The 19962-nt window shown below is 38.6% G+C and overlaps 2 protein-coding genes across 5 annotated transcripts in view; one reads left to right on the top strand and one right to left on the bottom strand.

Annotated features, from left to right (window-relative positions):
- The window catches only part of LOC134531644 (uncharacterized), a 784236-nt gene that overhangs the window by 698606 nt on the left and 65668 nt on the right, over positions 1-19962 (bottom strand). The gene's annotated exons all lie outside the window — the stretch shown is intronic.
- Positions 5437-19962, top strand: part of LOC134531646 (RNA polymerase-associated protein LEO1-like) — a 241029-nt gene continuing 226503 nt past the window's right edge. Inside the window, exon 1 of the mRNA XM_063367415.1 lies at positions 5437-5441. The gene's annotated coding sequence lies outside the window, so the exon portion shown is untranslated. The remainder of the gene's footprint in view (positions 5442-19962) is intronic.

The raw sequence follows: 19962 nt of genomic DNA, 5'->3' as shown, positions 1-19962 counted from the left end.
TTTTCTCACCTCTATTTCAGTCTTTGCAATAAAAATATGTTACTACCTAAATTTTGAGTAAATATGTTTCTACTTTCAAATGTAATGACGGGAAGACACTTCATAAAATGTCTTTGTAAACCACATTTACTGTTTTTTTCCGTCTCGAGCTAGAATGTAAAGATTGTCTGCATTACTGACCCGCGAGCAAGCTACATACATTTCAGAGAGAGAGAGAGAGTGAGAGAAAGACACCTATTGAATGTCTATCTAACTAATTTTTTATGAGAGCATATTTTCATTAAATAAATCATGAAATCATTCAACGATAAAAGCTGTTTATTTAATTAAGCGGACGGGTTCGCTCCAAGGACAAAATTGACGCGGCGAGACCTCGTGGACATAGAGAAATGACACACACTCACTATTTGTGTGGCTATGAAACATGATTTTTTTTCTGCAATTTAAATTGTAACATACAAAAAGGGTATTGAAAATTGAAACAAATATGGCGACACTATAAACTGTCAGGATCTTAATTTTTTTCTTACTCTCTACTTAGTTCCTTACAATAGCAAAACTTAATGGCTTCTAATAATGCGTTGCAATTTTTGCTTTTAAAGAGTGTTTTTTTAGTTTTTATTAACTCAGAATCCAGATAAAATATCCAATTGTGAATCTAAACCATTCTCGAATGCCCGTGAACTCACACACAAAATTTCATCAAAATCGGTCCAGCCGTCTAGGAGGAGTTCAGTGACATACACACGCACACAAGAAATATATATATAAAGATAAACACGGAAGTAAGTTTCTACGGTTTTATTTTTATTTAATTTACTAAGCATTGTCACTTCCTCGAAGTTCTGATGTTTGCCATGAAACTTATAACATTTTATTCTGAAAAGGAAAAGCTGTTCTTATTTGAAATTTATTTTATTTCATTAAATATTTAAAGTATTATGTAATGGGTGACTCTGGCACTGGGTGGTAGTGTGGTGTCGGTGTCCACAATATTGGGTTGTGACGTCACGGCAACCATCTTGGAACAAATTGACCTTCAAAACCCTCACAAATAACTCAAAATTTCTCAAATTCATATAAATATCCCTATTTCGAGGGAGAATTTCCTGTTTTTAGGGCGAGTTTCCCATTTTTTCCCGCAAAAAACCAGCGGGGCAAAATTTATTTTGCGAGGGGCCAAATTTCCATCGAGTAGGACAATATTCCATCGCGAGGAGAAATATTCTATCGAGAGGGGCAATTTCCAATGAAAGCACCATCAAAGGTCTTGAACTATACCTTTGACCTTGAACTTAAACATTAAGCTCCACCTTGACCTTTATTTTTTACTTTGTCCTAGAACTTTAACCCAGAACATTAACCTTTGACTTTGAAAATATTGACCTTGAACTTTGACTTTAAACTCTGACCTTGACCTTAAAATTTGATCTTGAACTTTGAATTCAGTCGGTAATTGGATTCCGCCAACTTGACATTTAGCACCCCAATCCCGGTATGTTGCAATTTTCGTTATGGTTGCCATGTACAATTCTTATAACATGTCCATCACCTTGAATCTGATGTCACAGCCATGTTTTTAGATTCTGACGACACAGCTACCATCTTGGAATCGAATTCTCTACTCCTAACATTGTAATTTTCGTTGCGCCTATCAATCTGCAAAATATGTTTTCATGATCTGCTTTTTACAGGAACAATTTTAAAATTTATAAAGTAATAATTAATAAAATTTTAATAAAAAACGTACTCACACCATAGAGTCCTCGGTTCAAATCTGACATGGTCATTCGATTAAATAAAGAAGAGTTTAAAAAAACTAAAAATCACGCTTTTATAGAATATCCAACTAAAAAATAGGAAATAAATTTTAATAAATTTAATTTTAAAATAGTGTAAAATAAAAAAAAAGTTTTTTATTTAAAAAAAACCGTGGGGTGTATGGTGTCAATAGTTATAATTATTTTACTGACAGATATTAGTAGAAGAATTATCATTTTGATAATATCTTAACAAGCACCCCACGCTTTTTTGAAATAAAATATATTTTATTTTATTTTATACTATTTTTAAATTAAATTTATTAAAATTTATTTTCTATTTTTTAGTTGGATTTTCTAGAAAAGCGTGTTTTTTGGTTATTTTAACTCTTATTTATTTTTAAATTTTTAGTTTTGTTTATTTATAAAAGCATGTTTTTTAAATTTTTTTATAAACTGTTATTTGTTCTAATCTACTATTAATTCCGTGATAACTTTAAGTAACTGTAATTATTTTACAAATTATTAATGTGTACAGCTTTATTGATAGTCAAATCTCGATTTTAGAAGCCATTCAAAAATTTTAACGTTATCAATATATACAGTGAGACTTAATGGTATAAGGTTATTGACGAACAAGTGATATCGACCAGTCTTACATACTGTACGAAATTAATGCTGTGAAGCAGGAAAGGATGAGAGTTACGGATTAATTATTACGTGAAGCGTTCCACATTTACGTAGGTAACAGGAATTTTGGGAATGGATAACGATTGATAAAGGATGAGGGAAGGACCTGCTCAATGAGAGTGTTTACAATATGTGAGAAAAATTCGGAAAGACCGGACTGGGATTCGAACCCAGAGCCTTCCGATGACATGTCGGCTGCTCTACCATCGGGCGCTCGATGTACGATAAATATGGACCAAAGCGCCCCATGCCTTTTTCACAATAATACTAGTATTTTTCATTCATTATTGTTTTAGGCTTATTTTAAAAATTATTTCCTCAATTTCTTCCAGGTAAAAATACTTAAACAGTAAGTTTTGCTCTCTATCCAAATATGTTTTTGATATATCATTTGTCAAACTTATCCATATTTTCCGTGTTTGATGTCTTTTATTTAATGAGTTACTGACCTTGGCATAGTTTGGAGTATTTGTAACTGCTTGGTGTAGATTTGCAGGTTGGTGTTCAAGTGGAATTTCAAAAATCTGCCAATGAGGTGTAGCTATTGAGGTTATGCATGATGGTTTTTGATTTCCCATCTGCTGTTGATTTCACAGCAAAATCAAACTTCAATTTTTCCATGTTTCGTGAAATATTTGCAGAAAATGTTGTTTTATAATAATGTTTCACTATTGGTTTATTGGTAATATGAAACAAAGACGTAATTGTGTTTCTCTATTTAACGAAAGAAACAACTTTTAAAGCCCTTATTTCAGGTTTTCTTCTTCATATTTTTACAAATATAGATAATATTCTCTTCAAGAAAGTATATTGCTCACAATAAACATAACCCATTCTCACTTTTTATTTAATTAAATGTCACAATACTTAGTAGGTTTTGTTTATATCGCGCCAAAGACAAACCGAAAGAAAAGAAATCGCACATTGTAAAGAAAACCATTTTGCTCATGTGCGAACTCTTTCTTGTGAAACTATGTAAGTTGACAAAAATCTTATTTTGAAAATTGATTAATGGAATAATCTTATTAAATTAGTGTATTGTCATCGGTCCTCGATAAATCTACAAAGTTTGAATGAAATCTTGCCGTTTAAAGTGGGTCAAAATCGCACCCAAAGGAGTCGGTTACAAACATACAAAAAAACATACAAACAAACAAACATACAGGTGAAGCTAATATAAAGCGTGTAAAAATGGGACGGATCCTTCTTCCACAGAAGCCACCGGCAGACTGACATCCCACCACTAATGCCAAGGCAGATATTACTCCAGTTAGTATGATGTCATGGCAGCCATCTTGGGTCCTCCATTTTGGTGTTGTCTGTTGGACGTCACCATTTAATTTTCGTATCCTAGAGGGCGCTGCCAACCACATTAGTTTAAAATTTGTCCGAAAGAGTGCAGTAGTACCAAACTATTAAAGATCGACATATCGCCTTTACATAAAATATTCAACTTTGTTTGCCTCTTCATTTGAAGTCAAAAATCGAAGGTCTGAAGTATCTGATGAAGAACCCTCAGCTTTTCTCAGCTGTATTAGAGATATGTTAATGCCCCCTTCTACTATTGATACATAAAAAAATCGACTGTCATTGCAAAAATCCAGCGTAGTGTGACACATCTATTAATTTAAACTAGCCTATTGCTTTCCACTGCTGGGCGAATGCCTTCCCTTCTGCTTTTAATACGCATATAAATAAAATTAAAGGAAAACTCTGGATAAGACTAGACTGGCTTTTATACTTATACTTACAAGTTTACAAGAAGAAATAGTCGAACGATTAACTTTATTCTACTCAAACATTACACAGATTAAATAAACAAATTACACTAAATTATTAAATAATTTCGCTCAAAATTTGTTCAAAATATAAGTCATTGGACTAAGAGTGGCGGTGATACCCGCACACGTCGCTAGATGGATCTGACTGTATTTTAAAACGCGCTTACGTTTGTTTTTCCGATAACCTTATATTGCGAAGTGGCAACCGGCCGCGTTACAGTCGTTTACGACATTCTTCTACTGCGCTTGAAAACGTTTGTTAGGGATTAGAAGGGTTTATTTGCATTTCGTTGATTTCGCTTATTATTTCGTGAGGTTTAGACGTAAATACCGTGCCGATCTTTCAGAAATTAAACCGTCTAAACCGTCAAAAAGAATAAATAATGAACTTGAATGGGCAATACGAAAAACTGTTGCTACTGTACAAGGATCAGAACCGGAAAAAAAGAAAAGAATGATTTGTAATAATAAAAAAATTCTCTTAAAAAGAAAAAAATATGTGTCAAATAAGAAAATCTAATAAAATAAATCAATATGCCCACGTTTCTACAAAAAGAAGTGAAATCCCACCAAAAACATTCTGTAAAAAAATTAGCCATGTCTCGATGGAGCTGCTTGTTTAGCTCTAAAAAGTAATTAAATCTAGACAAAGTCGTGTCAAGTCTAAGGTTCCTTACTGAGGTTTTTGTATTATTATAGTTAATGTTGTGTGACTTGGCCGTTGAAGGGTACACAAGGATACAAAACCAGGTGCTCCATGACACAATTGCACAAATCTGTCGCCAGAACCGCTACCCATTGACGATGGAAATTTGCCACTTGAAAAAAGTTGATTCAATAACCAATCAATTGTAGGCTTGATAAAGCTGCGTATTTCAATAATACTTATGTGTAGGCGAGCCTGAAACAAACAGTATAAAAAATTATTTCCAGTACAGACGGACTTCTAATCATTGATAGAAATCCGTCTGTACGTCTATTTTATGTTATATCGGTGGTCGATTTGACGCTCCAAAAGAAGAGAGCAGAAGTCAGCATTGTCAATGCTGAATGCTTGTGTTGCACAGTCAACAACAGCCTAAAATGATACACTAGCGTCCAATTACCAATACCAGTATGGGCTATTATCTCGCTTAACAAACATATATAACATTACGTGTAAACAAAATTGACCCACATACATATAAAGAATGTTCAATGGCCAAGTCACACAACATTAACTATAATAATAAAGAATCTCAGTAAGAAACCTTAGACTTGGCACGACTTTGTCTAGATTTCATTACTTTTTAGAGATAAACCTTTCGAGAAAAAAAAACAATATTACAAAACACACTTTATTACAGAATTTATACAAGTACAAAAATCAAGCCAATTACAAGCGTTTCTCGATGTCTACAATCTTCTTTAAAGGGGAAGTGAGTCCTTTGCTTGCCTTGACATTTGTTTTCACGGCATCTCCGCATGACAGTTGATTAACCAGCCACGTCAATTCAGTGGCTAGGAACGTACGTCCAGTAGGTGACAAGGTATATCGATTTGGTGGTCAAACATGTCTATTCAGTGGCCAGGCACATAATTGGTGACCAGCTACGTCTTGATGTAAGCTATGTTAGTCGGTTGGCCAGGAACGTAAGTCCACTCGGTTGGTAAGGCTAACACGCCAAGTCGTTGGCCAGACAAGTCCATGCAGTAACCAGGAATGCATGTATAGAAGGTGGCCAGACCACCTCCAATTGGTAGCCAAGTGCATCCTGTAGGTGGTCAGAAACATCGTGTCTATATCCATGAGGTATTTTTCGACAATATTTAGCGAACATTTTAAACAGTTAAAGTATAAAATCATATCCATAGGCCAAGCATCTCCGAACCAAGAGATAATTTAAGTCGATACTCGACCAACATTTTAAACAGGTCATGTTCAATATAAGGCGTTTAGACCAGGCTTCTCCGAACCACAATGTCAATTATGGCCCAACTACAAACTTATCGATGGACATTCAAAAAGAAGGAATCACATTTAAATCGGAAGGACAATCAACGAAAAGGAAGCACAATCGCAAGCACAATCAACGAAAAGGAAGTACAAATGCAAGCTTAATAGACAAAATAAAACGACACAAAATACACACAACACGCACTGGCCACACAGTACACACACAGGACACGCAATGGACAAGGACACGCCAAATTGATACGATATCATCGCAGGGATACGTCCTCATCAGAAGGATAGGCTCCAATCGGAGGGATACGAATTCATCAGATGGATAAATTCGGAGAGATATGCTCTCGTCAGAGGAATGCGCTCTTCTGAGAGGAATACATTCTTGTAAGAGGCAAACATTATCATCAGAGGGATACTATTTAAACAGTTAGATACGACACTACCTACTTGACTATGCACATTTAACTAAATTGACGCACATTTTCACGAACATTAAATTCGATAGGATGCTTTCGCCAATTTACGTTAGGCTACAATGCCTCCCACTGGCTTTGACTCCACTCGTCTTTGACTCCAGCTGTCTTAGGCCTAACTGTTTCAGTGACAGTTGGCTACAAGTCGACTTGGTTATGAAGCTACAAGACTACGAGACTTCATGACTACAAGGCTGCAAGGCTACGAGGCTACATGGTAACAAAGGCTACTTGGCTAAGAAACTACATGGCAGTAACTGTCTTTTACTCCTTTCAGCTGCGAGTGTTAATTTATCTCATGCAAAATAACTTTTTGCAAGTAGTCCCGATTCTTGCCAACATGTCGTCAAGTGTTGTGTTAAGGTAAAAATAATATATATTTTTATGTCGGATGCGGATGCTCATTCATGATCACAAGAGAAGGAGGGATCGCTAGGTATCATGGAGATGGAAGTTCGTCTTGAATGTGTTTCTCAGCTGTCTCAAAGCAAAGTAATAGACTAAGTAATAAATATCTTTGTTCAAATTTCAACTGATAAATAAATATTATATTCTATGACTTTCTAGCAAAAATTAACTAATTGAAACAAATATTCGAATAAATTTTGCTAGGTTAGTTGTTTTATAAAAAAATACATGCATGGATATTTTTCTAAGGAATAACCAGAAACACTATGAGAATATCAGCAAAATTCACACCAGAAATAACCAAGACCACATGAAGGAATCAAAAAAATGTATATATATATATGTATATATATATATATATATAGGCCTATATATCCTTACTAATATTATAAATGCGAAAGTAACTATGTCTGTCTGTCTGTTCGTCTGTTTGTTTGTTACCTTTTACCGGCTGAACGGCTGAACGGATCGTAATAAAATTTGGCAAGGAGATAGATTATATCCTGGGGATGGACATAGGCTATCTTTTGTCTAAAAAAATTAATTTTAAACGTGTTAAAAAATATATCTTAATTTTATGTAATGTCTGTCATATATATACAAACTGTTAGTGTCATTTCTCTATGTCTGCCGAGCGATAGCTTTGAAGCCATTACGTTACGTTTTGCTATTGTAAGGAACTAAGTAGAAAGTAAGAAAAAAATAAAGATCTTGACAGTTTGTACTGTCGCCATATTTGTTTCAATTATCAATACCGTTTTTTTAAATTGCAGAAAAAAAATCATGTTTCATAGACACATAAATAGTGAGTGTGTGTCATTTCTCTATGTCCACGAGGTCTCGCCACGTCAATTATCTCCTTGGGGCGAACCCGTCTGCTTAATTAAATAAACAGCTTTTATCGTTGAATGATTTCATGATTTATTTATTGAAAATCTGCTCTCATAAAAAAGTCAGTTTTATAGACATTCAATAGGTGTCTCTCTCTCTCTGAAGATCAATCTATGAATCGTTACAAATTTATTTCCTTTATTTTTTTTAGATTGATTTGATACAATATGATTTCACTAAAAATTATTTTCTACCCCTTCCTATTTTCATTTCCACATTACGAAGTTTCACTTCTTCCGCGCGGAAGGACTCCACGCAATATTTTTGCATGCAATTAAAGAGTAGCAGTCACTAGGCCGAAAGTCATTTGGCCGAAATTTCGGCCTAGTGCCTTTCGGCCTAGTGCCTGTCGGCCTAGTGCCTGTCGGCCTAGTGCCTTTCGGCCTAGTGCCTGTCGGCCTAGTGCCTTTCGGCCTAGTGCCTGTCGGCCTAGTGCGAATTGCCAGAGTTAAGACATATTCCCAATGATATAAATTTTCGAATTTTAGGCCTACTGCCTTTCGGCCTAGTGCCTGTCGGCCTAGTGCCTGTTGCCAGAGTTAAGACATATTTCCAGCGAAATAAATTTTCAATTTTTCGGCCTAGTGCCTGTCGGCCTACTGCTTGTCGGCCTAATGCCTGTCGGCCTACTGCCTGTCGGCCTACTGCCTGTCGGCCTACTGCCTGTCGGCCTAGTGCCAGTCGGCCTAGTGCCTGTCGGCCAAGTGCCTGTCGGCCTACTGCCTGTCGGCCTAGTGCCTGTCGGCCTAGTGCCAGTCGGCCTAGTGCCTGTCGGCCTAGTGCCTGTCGGCCTACTGCCTGTCGGCCTACTGCCTGTCGGCCTAATGCCTGTCGGCCTACTGCCTGTCGGCCTACTGCCTGTCGGCCTACTGCCTGTCGGCCTACTGCCTGTCGGCCTAGTGCCTGTCGGTTTAGTGCCTTTTGGCCTAGTGCCTGTCGGCCTACTGCATGTCGGCCTAGTGCCTGTTGCGTATTTTGAAGTGAAACAAAAGTAATTTATTTTGTTTTTCTTCTTCATTTGGTCACACTCACATGGAGCTAGTGCAGCTTCTAAGTGGGGTACAACTTGTTTCGAAAACACTGTCTCTGGAGGGTAATTCAAATTAATGCCTTGAAACTATAACGCAATTTTAATCCTACTATGGTAAGGTTAATTTATTTACCTTTTTTTACTTAAGTAGTTTTTCAGTAGCAAATTACAGTTTAACTGGTTGTTTTAAGAAAATCAATTACGTGTTTGTTATATTCATATATATAAGACCTTTGCATTATTTGACCAAGATTTTAGTTAGAAAAGGAGCAAGGAAAAATACAAAAAATAATTATTTCTATAAATAATTTTATTTCTTTTTTAATACACCTTTTTGTGGTTGTTGAGGGATGCAAAAATGTATTTCAGTGTTATTTTTGTGATTAATATAGGTTCCTTTACTGATATGATAATATTAAGATTAAGTTTTGAGTGTAGTAAGGTGAGGTCTAAGCTATGGCTACGGTGGAGAAATGTTATGGTCTGAGTCAAAGCAGAGTGCGGTTCAGCTAGAACTTTCCGTGCGTTGTGTATGCTTCAGGCTTAGAGGATTACAGGAAAATGTGATCAATTTCCTCCCCTTCCTCATTTATTTCAGTCAAGTGAGTTTCAGTTTAAGATAATGGACCGTGTAGGTTTTATGTCCGATTTTCTTAGTAGAAAAAAGGAAATTTCTTGATAATGTGCTGAGCAGAGTAAAATGTAACTGAAATCTTGAAATAATTTGAAGGCTTTTAAATTTTTTTTTAAAATAGTAGTATATAATAGAGCAACCAGGCACTGGGTCCTGGGTGTTTTGACTGTGGTGCCGACTGTAATATTGGATTGTGACGTCACGGCGATCATCTTGGATGACCGTGACCTTGACCTTTGACCTTGACCCAGCGGACATTATGGATCCGCCATATTGGATCCGCCATCTTTAAATGGAGTGCCCCACTAACTCATGACGGAATTTTCGTCACGGTCGCCATATCGATTTTTTTTTTGTGTTCTGCCGGAGGCCGTCATCTTGGATGTCGTAGACTTTGTTTCTGTTGTTTGTTCCTAGAGAGCACCAGCATCGCTCATGATTTTTTTCTTGTTCCACTGGAGGCTGCCATCTTGGATACCGTCGTCTTTGTTTCTTCTGTTTGTTCCTAGAGAGTGCCAGCGTCGCTCTGTCACATCACATAAGGTCTATTTTCCATTACCTACCAGAGCTATTATGTTCTTTATCGACATATTAAATTTAATTTTTTATGCAAAATATATTGGAAGTGCTGTGATTCGAACCATCAGAGCTCTGATCTCTAGGTTGGAAAACATACACCTTAAACCGCACGGCCATCGCGACATTTACCAGACTGAAAATTAAATAAGGTTTATATAAAAATGCCATGCATAATTGGACTTGTATTTTTTTTTTTATTTTAAGTAATAATAGCACCACAATTTCGAGACAGAACCACCATCTAGTATTAAGACATAACTGTTGCAATTATCGTTACGGTTGCCATCTTGAAAATCCTTAATTTTTATGCTAGAAATAACAAAAAAAATTCCAAATTTTTTTTTAAAAATCGTCTACTCAAATGTTTAGTTATTTTAACTATTTCGGTCTTCGGTTCGATTTCCGGCGAGAGTAAACTAGTAATTTATGATTATATTTAAAAAATTCTCAATAAAAGGTAATAAAAATGTCTTACGCCACGCGCGATATTCTGAATTATGTCACCACTTGTACAATTTCCGTTATGGTCGCCATATATAATTTTTTTATTTATTATCCGATTTTAATAAAGAAAGTTCAAAATTCATTAAAAAATACCTTATTCATATACTGATTGATTATATCGTTTCTTGTCCATGGTTCCATCCCTGGTCGATACAAAACAACTTTAATTGCAAAAATGACACAAAAGTAACAGGTTTGAGAAAATAAAAACTCCACAAGTTGTTTTGAAAAACAAAAATTATATTAAATAAATTCTACACTACTACAAGTAAAAAAAACACGGAAAATATACTTAAGTCTTGGTTATGATTTATTTTCACATTTAATTATGTGCCATTCAAGATACTGTATAGCAGTTACACCTGTTTTCCGAGGTCGATTAGCGAAACACTTAAAGCACATCTTACACACTCATTCTTATATTGATGTTTTGTAACCTGAGGTCTCACAAGTCGGAAGAAACTTTTGATGTAGCAGTAGTGTGCAGCACCGCTTTCATTTGTTACAAGCAACAAATCGAAATGATTTTTTTTCTTTTTTTTTTTTTTTTTGGTTATCCGAATCGGACACACCTTATTATCCTCATTTAGCGCATACACATTAACTGAACTTAAGGGTTATTTCTCTCAAAATTTTTTAATCTTATTTAATGGTGGCGGATAGTACAGACCATCAAAGTTGTACTTATTCTCCAAAGCATAATACCTCTTATCAACACGGTTTTGATGACTTCCCTCGACAAATTGTGACGTATATCATAATTTTTTGGGCACAATTTTGAAATGCCCCTCGTGCCTCAAAATTATATCATTTTAACTTGATAATAAAAACCTTGGAAACTGCTGGGCAAAATATTAAGAAAATTAAAGTTATTTACCAGAGGGGGCACGAGGTGGAGAACAAGACAAATTTAGACTTCCTGCTCACAAGCAACTTGGGAGCTTGTGGATCGTCAAATAGAATAAGGTATATAACAAATAAATAAACACTACACAAGTAACTTGGTCTGTAGGTTCCCTGTTTTATTTAAAAATGTAACTTATTAATTCGGTTTTCCATTTATTTTGGCATTTGTAAGTTTCCCATTGAAGGGTATTAACAATATATTTAAGTTATTTGAGAATGGGCCGGCCCGATATTATTAAAACAACACATATTCAACTTTAACAAACAAACGATTACATAAACAAAAATTTGAAGTATCACACCAAAATTTGATTCGTCCGATGATTACATAGATAATTAGTTTCCTTGATTCTACATGTTCTTGAGGATTAAGTTTCTTAAGTCACTGCTCGCTGGTAGGCTATTTATTCGGTTAATGTAGTTCGTAGATAGAAAGGGGGAGATGTTTATTTTACATTATCACCGGGGTCTTCAAGGTAAGACGTCGGGCCGGGAAAGATATCTTCTAAAGGGACTCGGAGCTCGAGGTCCAGGACAACAAGCTGGGAGCAATTTCGTCTCCCCAGCACTTGGACCCTGTCTGAAACACAAGTCAAATTCAAAACGAATTAGACCTGCTTCCAGACAGTCAAACACAGTCGGCGCGATGGCCAACAAATGGGAATTCGGGAAGGAAAAAAGCTGAATTACTCACCAAACAGGGTGTAGAACCAACGCTCAGGAGACATCTCGCGCCGACATCCAAATGGCACGAACCGAGGAATCCGCGGATGACGCGAAAGAAACCATGATTTAGGAAGATACAAAAATTAACAAAATGTAAACTAAAACATTATTCGTTGCCGAAATGCCGCGACTAACAGGCTACTGCTACATTAGATTCTGGGATCACATCCCTAAACACAGCTGAATACATCTTGATTCGAACGAGTACATCGTTGCCGAAAAGCCTCTTAGCGCAGACGATGCCAAGAAGACGTGGTCAGTAACCGAGGTCGGAGTTCTAAGTCCCCGCGATGGCAGACACAGCTCCCAATTAAAACGGACGCTAAGGCCCTAGGGGAATGGAGGGGGAAGGTTCGGTTCTAGGCCGAAAATTTCCGAAGGAGTCCGAGGCGGGCGTGACAACAACACAACATGTGCGCACTCTCTACCGGTGGTAACAGGAAGCTACAAAGAATCGACTTTAACAGGACGCGACTAGAAAGCATAGTGCCTTATGGCATAGCTGGTGGTGCACTCTGGTGGCCTAAAGGGGAACTAACGGGGGTGGTGAACTGACCCACCGCCAGGTGTCACTGGCGTTGTCTCTGCTCGCTGGCCACCAGGGCCAAAGTTACTGTTTCTGCCACTAGATGTCGTGGAGGTCTCTGTAGGACAAGGGAGGATGTCCTTGGAGTAGGCCATCGTCTCGGCGAGGTTCACGTCAGGTCACCGCTCCTAGCGTAATTTCTTAGAACAAAGGGGGTGGAGAGAGAGGGGAGGGTGGACAGAAAAGCGCAACGATTCTGGGAACGAGCATCTACGGGAGACTCGTTCGTGCCGAGACTCGCTACTCTCAGCAGACCTATAATAAGCAGCCGCTTGCAGGCCAGAAGCTGCTCTATGCGATTTTAGTCATAGAGGGAATTAATATTACAAACCCGGGATGTGACTGCAGGCGAGAGAAATTTCAACCGGGCTGCCGACGACCACATTAGACTAGCAAAATATCAGATAGGTCCCTGAGAAAGGTGCTTCAGTCCACAGGCACAAAGTTTAACTACATGGTGTACACCAGCCTAACAAAGTGTAATTCGCCCTATTGTAACCAAATAAATTGAAAAAATAAAATTTCAAAAATTAATTCAAAATTATAATGAAAATTTAAAAAGGTTTCAAAATGCCTAATTTCCGGCACAAGTTTTGAATTTTAAGTTTAATTTTTTTATTTTTAAAGAAATAAACAAAAAATAGTTGTATTTTTAATTTAATTTAATTTTTATTCTATTACTGTACTCTCCGACGTAATCTTGTGTAACCCATTGCACCTGCGCTTGTTCGCAGGCCCAATTAGATACTTTTGCCAACGATTGGTTATCGCAACATCTCGGCCGCAGTTTGCATCACGTTTTCTCCCTGTAACAGTATGATTATTTGTGCTAGCGAACACTACCCCAAGCCCCGTGCTAGCATCTTTCATTTCTCGGAGGCAAACATAGGTAAGCTGTTTGCCAGCACGTCGAGTTGCATATTACAGTCCCCGGCGACGCCTCGGAACAGTCCACACAACCCGTTTCCCAGACGACTTAGCAAGTTTTGACTCCCATTCCCTCATCTCCCACCTGTGGGTTCTCGGGAACTTCAACCCGGAGCATCGACCTCCAGTGAACCCACGCAGAGTACATGGTCTCTCCAAGGACATATTCCCTTGTCCAACAGAGCCCTCAGTGAAGCCTAGCGGCGGCAAAAATCCCTAACATTGCTCTGTCCGCTGGTGGCAAGTGCGCCCAGTGCACTCTAGCGGATGTCTCTGTGACCCTCCAGACAGTTTCTCATCTTGGCTGCCAGAGTGCTCTACTCATCCCTCCCATAAGAGACAGCTTGTCATAATCAACTTAGGAAGCAGTCGCCGTGCGATTGCGACCTTAGTCCGCCCGCGACCCTGGTGAGAGCGCGGCGAGCGCTTTTGCAGTCTGCTTCGTTCCTTCGGGCATTTTCGGATACCTTCAGGTCACCACCACCCCCCTTCTTCTTGGATCGTGGCTGTAACTTAGTTAATTAGGTGCACCGATGCCATTTTTGAAGATTCTAAGGGCAGCTTCTGGACAGTATGCGCCAAACGTCGCGATTTGCGAGAGTCCACCTCAGTATTACTTCTAAGACTTGACACTACGTTATGTAGTCACGAATGTCAAGACTTAAATGCTTTATTTTTCTTTTTTTAAATTGGCTGCTCGTAATATTTTTTTTAATCTAAATTATTTCTTCACTTTTCTCGTCATAGCTACTGCGGACTTCCGCGCCGGAAGTTAACTACTCTACTCCTGGAGCCAGCGAACGTCACTTCACCCCTCTGTTATGTGTAAGTGGTCGTCATATCTCCCCTCTTCTTTTTTGCCTTTCCCATGGCGTAGTCTTGCCCAGCCTTAGCTGCCTGTTAATCAGTCTAAGCAATTTGGGACTTTGGTTACAGGCGGGGTTCAAGATTTGGATACAAGAATTAGAATGGAACTTCTCTGCCAAAATTAGCAGTCCATGATTGGTCTCATTTTGTCACAAGTTTTCTCCCCACACCGGTCGACATATCAGTTTCTTCATAAATCGAAATCTTCTGGACTTTAATCTACAGAAACCTCCGGTGCCAGGACCGCCAGTTTTCAGGACACAGGATTTGGTTAGATTCATTTCAAAAGCAAATTAAAAACAAATTGTAATTGTCTTTCTTTTGAGCCTGCGAGCTCACGTAAAATCAGGGTCAAGTTTAATAGATATGGTTGTTTTACTTTTGTATGTGTTTTGTTGCCCCGGGGCTCCCTTCTGTTTATAATTAATGTATTTTAAGACATGTGTACTTAAAAAATGAAGATAAAAGAAAATAAAAGCTAAGTAAATCATTTTAGTAAACAGGCAGTTATATAAATCAAACCAGCATTATTGTTATTTCATTATTACTCATCCTTGATCCACATAGCCTCTTAGAGCTTCTAGTAGGTTATAAGTAAATTCCTTTGTACAATGTCTGGGCACCTCTGTGATAAAAATTGTTTTTTTTTTGTTTGTGGGCTGAAGCTTCCAGGGCATTTTTTTTTTTTACTTATTCATGTTTTGAGTGTTTATCTGAAGCCCAGCGTATGTTACAAAATCTTGCCAAAACACTCCATTTAATACAAAACTGATCCTTCAAGTTTTGGCAATTGACTACTGCTATTTTGTTGACTATTTTCTCAGGTAAAGCAATAAATGAGGATGTCTGATGGTATGGAAGCATACAAGCACTTGATTATTTTCCTATGCACCTAATCTTGTGACTATCCATACTGTTACAATGCGAAAAAACCTTATCGCATTTGTCGCACTTATATGTTTATCGAGAGATTGTCGGAGACCTACTGCAGGTTATTAGATGTCTTTTATAATTATATTGTCGTACAAATTGTTTGCCACACTTGTTACATTGAAACTCTGTTCTTTTCAGTAAATTATTTTGACACCTGCTTTTTGAATATCTGCGAGCATTTGAAGTTCTATTAAATGATGCACCACAATATTTGCATTGACGGCGATGTACGCTCTTCATTAATTGAAGTCTGGAATGCAGATGATGAAACTTCAGCTGATGATGGAACAGCACGTATAATTTCTCCTCTGCAGTCGGTATCGGGATCTCCACAGCTGTCGACACCGCAGCCATTGAGCTCTCCGGTTAATGTGGTCTCCTCTGCAGCTGGTATCGGGATCTCCGACACACCATCATTGTTGCTCTAATCGAGGTCCCCGCTGCTGACGGTAAACAGTCTAGCCCGGTCGACATTGAAGCAGTAACTAAATCTCGTGAAATTTACTGAATAGAGAAGGTCCATACTGTACCACAGCCAGAGGTGGACTGAGGGTCCACTCGTCTGAACCTCGCTTGTATACCCGCGGTCTACTGCAATACTACATGAGTCAAAATATTGTCTGTTTTTAAAATTATTTTTTTATTAGTTACCTAAATATTATAGAAATAAAAACACACAAGTTCAAGTTTTATTTATAAAATTTACACAAATACATATTCGGTTAAGGAATTAAGCATTTTCACAAAAAATGTCTTTAATGATGCATGAACTGCCTCGTCGACTCTGGTTACAACTGGTGCGTCGACTCCGGTTCCAACTGGTTCGTAGGTCACGGGATCAGGTGCACATGTTTCCAGCTGGTCATCTTCTGCGACGTCGACATCTCTAGCGAGACATGGTCGGTGACATCTGTGACCACGTCTGCGCCTGGGCTTTGGCTCAGTGCTAGTTGGGACAGATTCACTGCCTGAACTTCGATGACGAGACAAAAGTCGCTTGGACATCTGCGTAGAAGCATCACAAGCCGCAACAGGTTGCAACACACTCATGTTTGGTGTTGCACGTGCAGACGAGGCGACTACCTCAGCGATGCTAGCAAGAAGGATTGTGTGCTGTCTCATGTGATAAACGGTGCAGTTTCCAGGTTCGCAACAATCTAATAGCTGCTGAGTCGGTTTGTAGGACACAGGAAAGTGCGCAAACCACCAATGCTGAGCGCCTCCATCACAGGTTTCTGTATATGTACGTAGATACCCGGAATCCCAGTAGCTGTACTCGAAACTAATGAAGCTAGGTCTTACGCTCACGTACACGTTATCAGGATGAAACGTAAACATCTTCTTGCAGGTCAAACGACAACTGAAGGCACGTACGAATGTACGCCTTTTACATATGAAGGGTCCTACTAACACCATGTGTGCCATTTCTGCATTAACTGCGAGTTTGTACCAGCACATACTCGTTCAAACTTGTCACATGACTGCACGTCATAAATTGCACTAAGCTTGCGCAGGAAAGGACAACCATAGTCGGTCTGTAGGTCTACAATTTCAACAGGAGCTTCACACAACTTAATTTTTTTCTGTTCAGGTCCAGCAACGAAAATTATTTGGTTTTGAAATAATAAATCTTCAATGGTGTTTTTGACTTGGTGGTACAGCATTTTTCCTTTGTCCCACTCTAGTCTGTGATAATATTTACGTAGCCAATCATTCGACGAATTGCTTTTTTCGTCTAGTAGTTTCCAAGGATACTGAGGTCGGAACGTGCGAGTTCGAATCATGTCTCCAGAGGTGACGGTAATTTTCTTGAGCACGAATCCATTTTGACTCTGGAAACCTTACAGGTTGCAGTTCATCTTGTCGCTAGCAATGCTCGGTCATAATTAAATTATTATCGATCACTATATTGTATTTATGTCAGAATTTTCACAAGTTTGTCTCGACAATTAATTGAACAGTGCAAGCCGATCTTGAAGTATCAGACAAAAAGCATAGGTGTTTGGTGGAATATTTTCGCTAGTCGTTATCTCGATCCTACAGTCGATGATGTTTAAATTTATTCTCTCATCCTGTTTGGAAACGTCAAACACCATTAACGGAGCCTTGTTCTTGGAACTGTCGGGACTCAGTATCGGTGACTGTCTCTGCTCATAGTAAGCTTGCTGAAATTTGGCGTACATTTGATATGCGACAAGAAATCTTCCACTTTCAAACTCCATGTTCATCGAATAAGGAGCGACTTACTCCTGCATTGAGCTGTCTTCCAGTCTGAAGCCCGACGATGATGTATCTTGGTTTTTCCGTAGCGAAGCTGGACTTTACTATCCAATTGATATGCTGACTATGAGGCAAGCCAGGATAAACTTCCAGGCTCCAGGATCGGAATGACACATCGAAGTTCTTGCCATTTTCTATGTTCTTCAACATCTCTACTCGTTCAACGGTGCTCACTTGAATGTGGGGCAGCATTTACTCGATAGACTGTAGTGTTAGCGAGACATCTTGAGGGTTTTCTGCAGCGGCGACAATTGCATTAATGTGCGTGTTGGCTAGAAGCAGTACGAGCTCTTGTTTCGAATTAATGATTATATGCTTGTAGTCCTCAGCGAATCCAAGAAGCATGGGCAGAGGAACACAAACTTCGAACTTCCCTTCGGCATAAACCAAAAGCTTATATTCATCCTCGAGAGCCCAACCGGCCATCTTTGAGCAGATAGTTCATTTGGCGTGAGCTAAAGGTAATTTTTCGTAACAGATGTTATGCATACATCTCTCGTCTGGTCTACCTCGACACCATTGAGTACATATGTAACACGCTCGATTAGTTGAAGAATACCATTGCAGGATATTGACGTCGTTGTCGGATGCGTACCATCCGCTTTTGTCAGCGTGCCTCTTATACATAGAAATGACTGCGAAGGTAGAGTACAGATATCTTGGTGCTGTACAGCAATGCGTACTTCTGATGGTAGTGCCTATGGTCCGAGAAGGAAGACTGGTACTCGTACAATTCCATTTTCGTAATGCTGTCTTCAAAAATGACCGGATCTTCCACGTTGAGGATTTCGTCTTCCATATTTATTCAGCACTTGTCCAATACTAAGAAGATACTTTATGCTGTCAGGTGTTAATGCACCGATGTATGGTAGAGAACTGTTCTTATTCACCCCAATGCGATTTCTTTTATATCTGTTCGGTGTTATGAACTTTATGCCCATCGCTTCAAGTGCAGACGTAATGTAATTTCTTCGTCTTGAAAATTCACCAATCGTCCTCGCTGGTCAACGATTCTGACGACGACTTCGTGTGCGCACTTCACGACGACTGGAATGTAAATGATACTTTGCGGTAGCTCGACCAGTTTATATCCTGGCGGGACCAAAGGCGAAAACTCGTGAAGCATGTTGCTTAGTTTTCCATTGATATATGTTCCACTTGCCAAATTACAATTTATTCTTATGACATTCACAGGCAAAATGTTTACTGCACACATGGATTCGTACGTTGTTCCTGTATCATACATCATTGATTAGAATCTGAGCATCGTACCTATGGCCCCGGATTTTGTAAAGTCGACATTTTCACTGCATGTTAGAATGCTTTTTTGAGTGTTTGGATTTCCACGCAGTTGAAAGTCTACATCCTGTGGTAACATTTCCCTGATGTAATTTTCAATGTCGTCAATTTCGTAAGAGCCAACAGGTAACTGTACTTCATGAGCGGTCCCTTCGCTTTTCAGGAAGCAGATCTTGCAATTTTCCTCGTCGATATTTTGTATGGCATTATACGTTTGAAAATCTACGAGTCCGATACACCATTCTCCGTCTAAATCCAGAGGCGGGAAATTAACTGCCCGCCGCTCAGATGCGTGACCTGTCAAGGTAAGTGTTATCGACATGACTACTAAATTATAATCACTGCACAACCTTTAAGTAGCAATTGCTTTTGTCAGCTAATTTTTTTTAGTTATAAAGTGGACACAAGTGTCCGCAGTTTGTTTGATTAGGTGACTGGTTTTGTAATTGTAGAACAATGTAGTGGTCCTGCCCAGGTCCTGCCTAAGTTCTGGCGCAAGCCGTAAATTTCCAAAACTATCGTAGTACTCTACAATTTTTCCAGACTTTATGTACGCCACTCAGTTTGTGCCACGACCCGACAATGTATCTCAATTAATTATGGCGCGCTCATATGTCTTTGGCTTGCTGGGTAATGTGTCTCGCATAAAGACGCCTCGGAAATTTGGTATTTTCTTTTTGCGTGCATACTTGATTAAATCTTTATTGGTGAGCGGACTTTTCGGCAAAGAACTTAGGATT

This window comes from Bacillus rossius, chromosome 5, assembly GCF_032445375.1.
Source record: "Bacillus rossius redtenbacheri isolate Brsri chromosome 5, Brsri_v3, whole genome shotgun sequence".
NCBI classification, from domain to species: domain Eukaryota; kingdom Metazoa; phylum Arthropoda; class Insecta; order Phasmatodea; family Bacillidae; genus Bacillus; species Bacillus rossius.
This window is presented reverse-complemented; position numbering and strand designations above follow the sequence as displayed.